Source organism: Lepisma saccharinum, chromosome 13 (assembly GCF_977018435.1).
Source record: "Lepisma saccharinum chromosome 13, izLepSacc3.1, whole genome shotgun sequence".
NCBI classification, from domain to species: Eukaryota; Metazoa; Arthropoda; class Insecta; order Zygentoma; family Lepismatidae; genus Lepisma; species Lepisma saccharinum.
Window position 1 is genome coordinate 56931783 of NC_139241.1, and position 7059 is coordinate 56938841.

The 7059-nt window shown below is 38.5% G+C and overlaps 1 long non-coding RNA gene across 1 annotated transcript; it reads left to right on the top strand.

The window, feature by feature from the left end:
- Positions 1 to 605: 605 nt before the first annotated feature.
- Positions 606 to 6755, top strand: LOC145996974 (uncharacterized). The gene is made up of 2 exons (XR_014442842.1): positions 606 to 831; positions 6653 to 6755. It is a non-coding gene; the product is annotated as an uncharacterized LOC145996974 (long non-coding RNA).
- The last annotated feature ends 304 nt before the right edge of the window (positions 6756 to 7059 follow it).

Consider the following 7059-nt stretch of genomic DNA (forward strand, 5'->3'; position numbering starts at 1 on the left):
TTTTTCCCTTCACCTAAGCAAATTATAATAATAATAATAATAATAATTAGTAGTAATGGTAGCAGCAGCATTATTAGTGGTGGTGGTGGAAGCAGTAGTAGTACGTAGTTAAGTATTCCGTTGAATTCGTTATTCGTTTGAAAAAAAATCACATTTCAGTTTCATCACTTCCTGACCAGATGTCCCAGGTTCGAATCCTGGTCAGGAATCCATTTAATTGTTAATCCTCATCGATACTATTTATCCAAAGATACATAAAAGCAACGTACAATAAACTTAAAGGAGCAGAAACAAGTAGGAATAGCAAAATAAATAAATAACATAAAAATGTGTATGTAATAATGTAGTTAGATGACTAAAATTTCTCTGCAATTGTGGTATTCATCGAAATTCCCTTTTCCCTTTAGGCTAAAATTTCGGTCCGAATTTCCCTTCATGTGGCAACACTGGTATATTTACGTGACTGTGGTATATTCAGGGTGAATTCATGTGTAGTTCCGAGGAGGAAGTGGTTAGCGCGGGGATTCCTCGTCTCAGATCTTCCCGCTGAAGGTTATCTCCCTAACCGCGATAAAGCAAACATCCTCTGGTCATAAAGTGTTGTGGAACATCTGCGTTTCTTGTAAAGCTCTTAGATAACGGAGAGAGCATGAGGCTGTTCAGGTGGACCGTCTTGCTCGCAATTATCTTCGTCCTCATGTCAGTGACGACTGTTCAGGGTGGGCGATTCAAGAAGAAAAGGCCAGTAATACAAACGGTGCACGTTGTCCGGTCACCACACCGTAACAAATATCGATATTACAATGGCCGCTACAGGACTGTTTATTTAAGGTATGTTGTTGTATTTGCTCTCAGTGGTAATGTGCCCTAATATAGGGGAAACCGGGGTATTCTGGGACAGAGGGGTAAGGGAGAACACTAGGTTTTTGTGCTTTGCTTTCTTGGTAAGAGTGATCCAATTTGGTGCCACCTATACTAATTGTATTTCCGATTGGCGGCTGGGAAACAACGAATCAGCGGTCAGTTAAATTATCTTCGACTGACATCGGACATTTTCGTGTCACAAGACACCCGAACGTTGCTGGCGGGAAGAAACAAATGAACGTCGGATACATAGAATGTTGCCAAACGTACTATAAATTTGGAGAGAGTTGAACAGCGCCGTTACTGATAGACCTATGTAGGTCAGTTGGGCCTGCGATCAGCATAGTGCCTATGACGGACAATGCATGAAACTCCTAGCGTCGTCATTATTCTGTGAGACATCCAAGCCAGAAGACAAGATTGTTTTCTTCAACTTTGCTTGTAATTTATGTGCTTTATTTACTTCGACATAAGTGGAGAGTGCTATATTATTTTTTATGTTGTTTATCTTATAGATTGTATTAGGCAAGTTTCAAATATACTAGAATGCCCCTTTGTTGATACAGCATGTGTGGTAATAATGAAAACAACAAGGTGCAGAAAGGGGAATGGCGAAACAGGCGTTCGCTATTTTGCGACCTGAGAAATTGTATGTATAATGTTTCATCTTAGATGTGATTACATACTTTGGTAAAAATATGCTTAAGCTGGTGGCACATTAGTGGTTCGGATCCCACTTTAAACTGTAGATCCAGTCCCGATTAGCCTTACTGCGCACAAAGTGGACTTAGAACACCAAATCAATCAAAAATATAGCTACTTAAAAACAGGGTCCATATTCCCTATTTTTTTATTTCCTTTGTCTATATGGTAACTATTTTTCATAATGGCGAACACGCTGTTCGGCTTTACCCCGAAAAATCGGGGCAGTGCCGAACATGACAGCTGTGTCTTCTTCTTTGTTTTCCTTGTAAAACAAATAGTTTGGGAACACTGTTACCGAGGTGATTTTGAAGATAAGATATTAAGGTTTCCTTCTAATACGAATACTGTGTTAAACGTTTTCAAATATTTGCATTAGCCAGCCCCCGTGGCGGAGTGATCAATACATTGCGCTACGACGCCAGGGGTCCCGGGTTCGAATCCCGGCCTGGGCTTGAATGTTTGTGGGTGTCCATTCATCAATTTGATCATATCATCACTCATCCCCATCTTCGCAAATTAGCATAAAAGTGGCACAAAAAGCGAAGTAGAATAAAGCAAATCAATCAATGAATGAATCAATATTTGCATTATTCCTATCAAAGCTTAAGTGTCCGGCAATACCCTGGCTTCTCCTGTCATAAGAAAACAGAATTTGCTCCAAAGTGCTTTTCATGTTCCTTTGGCAACAAACGTAGGCTTTTGCGTTTTAAAAAGCCGCTTCAAGCCTTTTCTGAGAGGAATACATAGCCTGCACTTTATCGTGCTTGTTTGTGCCTATTTAAGTCACAGGTGACTATAGTTCGATTGAGTCCTTACCGATCCTCATCCTGGTTATAAACCACTTTGTCTACTGCTTCCTAATAGTAAATGTAAATGATATACACTCAGAGAACTAAATGCATCATATCAACTGACGCACCAGAATGCATCGATTGATGCACTATAGTGTGTTATATGGCTTCTTCAAAGAATCAGGTTCACATTTGATGCATTTGGGTGCATTTTTGTATGTCGTGAAAGAAACACCGAAGTGCATCATAATTTCATTCAAGTGAGGATTTATTTCAGTCGAGATGCACTTCAATGCATCAGTTGATGCGTTTTGATGCACCTTGATGCGTTTTAATGCACCAGAATGCATATTTTTTGATGATGCAGGAAGGTGCATCAAGCAACATCAACTGATGCATTGAAGTGCATCTCGACTGAAATGAATCCTCACTTGAATGAAATTATGATGCACTTCGGTGTTTCTTTCACGACATACAAAAATGCACCCAAATGCATCAAATGTGAACCTGATTCTTTGAAGAAGCCATAAAACACACTTTAGTGCATCAATCGATGCATTCTGGTGCATCAATTGATATGACGCATTTAGTTTGCTGTGCGTAGGACAATGTACGTATCACATTGGAGACGTACCAAATTTATTGAAATATTTCGATAAAAGTCAGCCAGTAATTAATAATGACGAAACATTTTATTTCCTTAAGGGTGGGGACTTTATTCTAAAATAAAATATGATATCAGTCAAATTATTGGACAGACTCGAGTCCCACAGGCCCATGTAAGTTGGTTAATTATGTGCAAAGAAATGTACGTTTGATTTGATTTGATCTTTATTTTACTTAGCTTTTTGTGAAACTTTTGGCTAATTTGCGAAGATGGGGATGGGTGATGATATTATGAAATTGATGAAAGGACACTCTTAAACATCCATGCCCAAGCCAGGATTCAATCCCGGGACCCCTGGTGTCGTAGCGCGATGTGCTAACCACTCCGCCACTGTAATCAACCAAATTTATTCAATCAAAACTTCAGTGATGAAGGTTCTGTCTCGGGAGCCTACCACTCGTCTCGCTCCATGCAAGAGTCAGCCAGCAAGCAGTGAAATGCGAATTGCTTTGCCAGTGGAGAAATTTTAGCCTCCGGAACCAGAATGAAAAGAAATAGGTGGGTGCCCTTTTCCTGGAAACCTCACTGCGGGAGTCACGGAGGAGGGGAGGGGGTGGTGAAGGGAGGAAGAAGGTTCTCTGGCCTCTGGTTGAGGACAGCAGAAAATAATTCCTAGTCCCCTGATGTGTCGCTATAGCCTGACAAGTTAAGTCCCGATATGCGCAGATCGCTGCGGAGCACTTCCTATTACGTCATCCTCCCCACCTCTCTTCTACGTACTAGTCTGGCCTTGAGAGTATGAGTGGTGCCAACTCAGCAAAATTAAGCTAAAACAAATATGACAAACGATTTTTACTGTGTAGATTGTCGGTGCCGGCTCATATCAGTTTATCAGTGGTTCATTTGATTTGATCCGGTCTTTGAAAATGCGTGCGGTGCGCGGTTCGTAAACTGTAGTATTACGCACGCGCGTTAAGGTTTATAACGAAGAGAAACTACTGGGCGAATGATTTAATTTTCTGAATGCGACATCGAGCAGTGGCTTCTTTTTTTAAAAAAAAAAACTGAGTGGGGTGGGGGTTACTTCGTTTATCGTACAACAATCACTACGAGAAGGCAATCTGATAACACGCTTGCCTGTGTTCTTTTTTAAACATTGAAATGTTCTTGCTCTTTACTCTTGGCTGCATATTTTTGAAATGCAAAAATCAAATCATGCCGGGTCCAACGAAATCCATAATCTGCTCTGAGAAGCCCCTTAGATGACAGGCCAGAGAAATTGTTTACAATGTTGCAACATATTTGCGAAATCAGGAGTATCTAAATGGATGGTTTCTCAAGTTTTAAAAGAATTGGATTGGATTGATTTGTTGTTTTAAGTCCACTTTATGCACAGTAGGGCTAATCAGGACTGGACCTACAGTTTAAAGTGGGATCCGAACCACTATGTGCCTCCACCGGGAATCGAACCCGGGACCTCTTGATTACAAGGCGACGACGCTACCACTGCGCCATCGGGGATGCAAAGTTTTAAAAGAAGGAAAATAGTCGTTGGCAAAAGGTGAGCTGAATTTCTGTACTCCTACAGGTAGAAAACAGCCCAGGAAAAAGCGAATACAAATTTCGTTGAAAATGCTCAGACCATTCCGCTCCCTCCAGCTTGCAACACTGTGAACCAAAGTCGCTGCGAAGAATGGAGTGGGGAAATGTTGTGTGAGATGCGCAACAGCTATTTGCAGTGTCTTGTTTTTAAACTTGTCAAGTTATAGGTGTCTCTGTATCGCATCGGGCCAGGAAACTACTTTCATGCCAACCTCCAGGCCACATAACATGTGAGAATTATGCGTGAAATAGTGATTTGATACGTAAAGTAATGCAATTTGTTATTAATCTCATTTCTGTAGTTAACGATACACCGGAAGTGAAAATAAAAAAAGATCCAAATTTCTAAGCTTCGGCCCTTTCCTGCCATATGCTTTCAACATTTAATATTTTCATCATGGTAAACAATGATACATTAGATATGGGCTACATCTTCGTTGATTCGGTGACTGCACAATAATAATGAGCGGCTTCACACTTCTTTAGCCATTACAGCAGTAATCCTCCTCATGAACCTTACGACTTGTTGCCAGTGGCGGCGATTAGTTCCAAAACTTACGGGGGCAAAAAGTGTGAGGGCAACTGCCCCCCTCGCCCCTCTAATCGCCGCTACTGCTTGTTGCCATAGTATTTCTGGCTGTATGGGGTAATACAGAAGCATACGAGGCAATAAGGATTGGATAGTATTGATGACATTAAAGTTGCTTGAAACGGTGGTACCAATTTTGTTCTGTGAAATATTGCAAAGTGCTACAATGTCTTTATTTGCTTATTTATCGATTCATAGGTGGCGCTTTTTCCTGAGTTTATAAAAAATGTTGCTTCAAAAACTAGTTTAAGTTAAGTGTATTCTATTCTCATGTATATAGAGAAAATTTATCTTACGGCTATAAAGAAAGGAATTACAGAACATTAAATGGTCAGGATTCATAATTATGCATCTTTAATATGATTTATTCACATTGATAATATAAAAGTATGTTTATATATTTATTATAAGAGGTGAAAATCTTTTGACCTCAAGAATAGCTTGCATGCATATTTCTTCCACAAATCCCATCCATAAATGCAATCAAAAGAGTTACATATCAGAATGATAACACAGTGCATAAATTTGCGACTTTAAAAGAATTTGCACTTCTCTTATTTCGCGTCGCTTTTCTACACTTTTGGCTAATCACGACGAAGAGGATGAATAATGATTAGATGAACACACAGAAGAAGAACGCTCAGATCAGGTATCCAACCCGCCCACGGGGGCAGTGTGGTATAGATCTTTGACTCACATGTAGGTACGAAATCCTCCCTTTTAAATTTCTACCTCCTCATCTCAGAACAATATAAAATTCAGCCACAAACTTACTCAATAGCTACTATTATTATTTTAATTGGTTCATAAAAAAAAACAATTCAAAAAATAAGGAGAGAATAACAAATATGGTGCGATTAATAATATCAACTTGTACTGACGAAAAATATAAAATAATAAAATGTCCTGACAATACTTAATATTACGTTAATATTAGCTGCGTTGTTACAATAATTATAATATATATTGATGCCATATAATGAGTGAAGTAGTAGAGAGAGCATTAAACGAGCCTCTTCTCTAACTTCACTCATTATACCTCATCTATATATATATTTATTTATTTATTTATTTCAGTTATATTGTTATATTCCCAAGCTAAATTTTAATTATAGTCTCTTTTTGTTAATAAAATTTACGATAAAATTAAAAATTCCTTTTTTCTTTTCACTTAAAATTTTACTTGGATTTCCCTATCCGAGGGAAGTTTCCCTACATGTGGCAACACTGTTCGAAACCTACTTGACCGTGTCTAGATCAGTCTATCCAAGCCTAAGTAGACAAATAAGAACTCCGGTAAGAAAATACTGTGTTGTAAAAGTCCAAAGGGGGTGGGGGAGGTAAAAAGTAGAATATGTCCAGCTTTAGGCTAAACAATTATGGACACCATACTTATAGAAAATATTGTTATTCATGAATGATGCATAATTTACGTAGTATTTTTCTTTCTAATTCTGAATATTAAAGTGTATTAATTTTTTAATTTTTTTTTAGGTGACTGCAGGAGTTGAGAAATTGGCATTAGTAAGCACAGGATATGTTGGAAATCAATGAAATTTCTTAAATTTGCCAGCAAATAAATTGCATATCAAATACACTATTGTTCTTTTTATTTACTTGGGTATCATGAGTTATAGAAAAAACTATTCATCGCTGATATGAATGTTTCAACATGACTGGTATTATTGAATTTTTCTTTATTATTGTAATATCTTGTCAAAGTTGTCAGCTTTCAATGAATGGCACTAGCTTGATTGATTGGCTGATTTATATATGTAGCTTTTTTGCTATATTTTGGCTATTTCCCTCGCTGGCGACGCTGTGGATGGACGATGATTTAATGAATGGACATTCACAAAGGTCACCCAAGCCTAGACCAGGACTCGAACCCGGGAACTTCG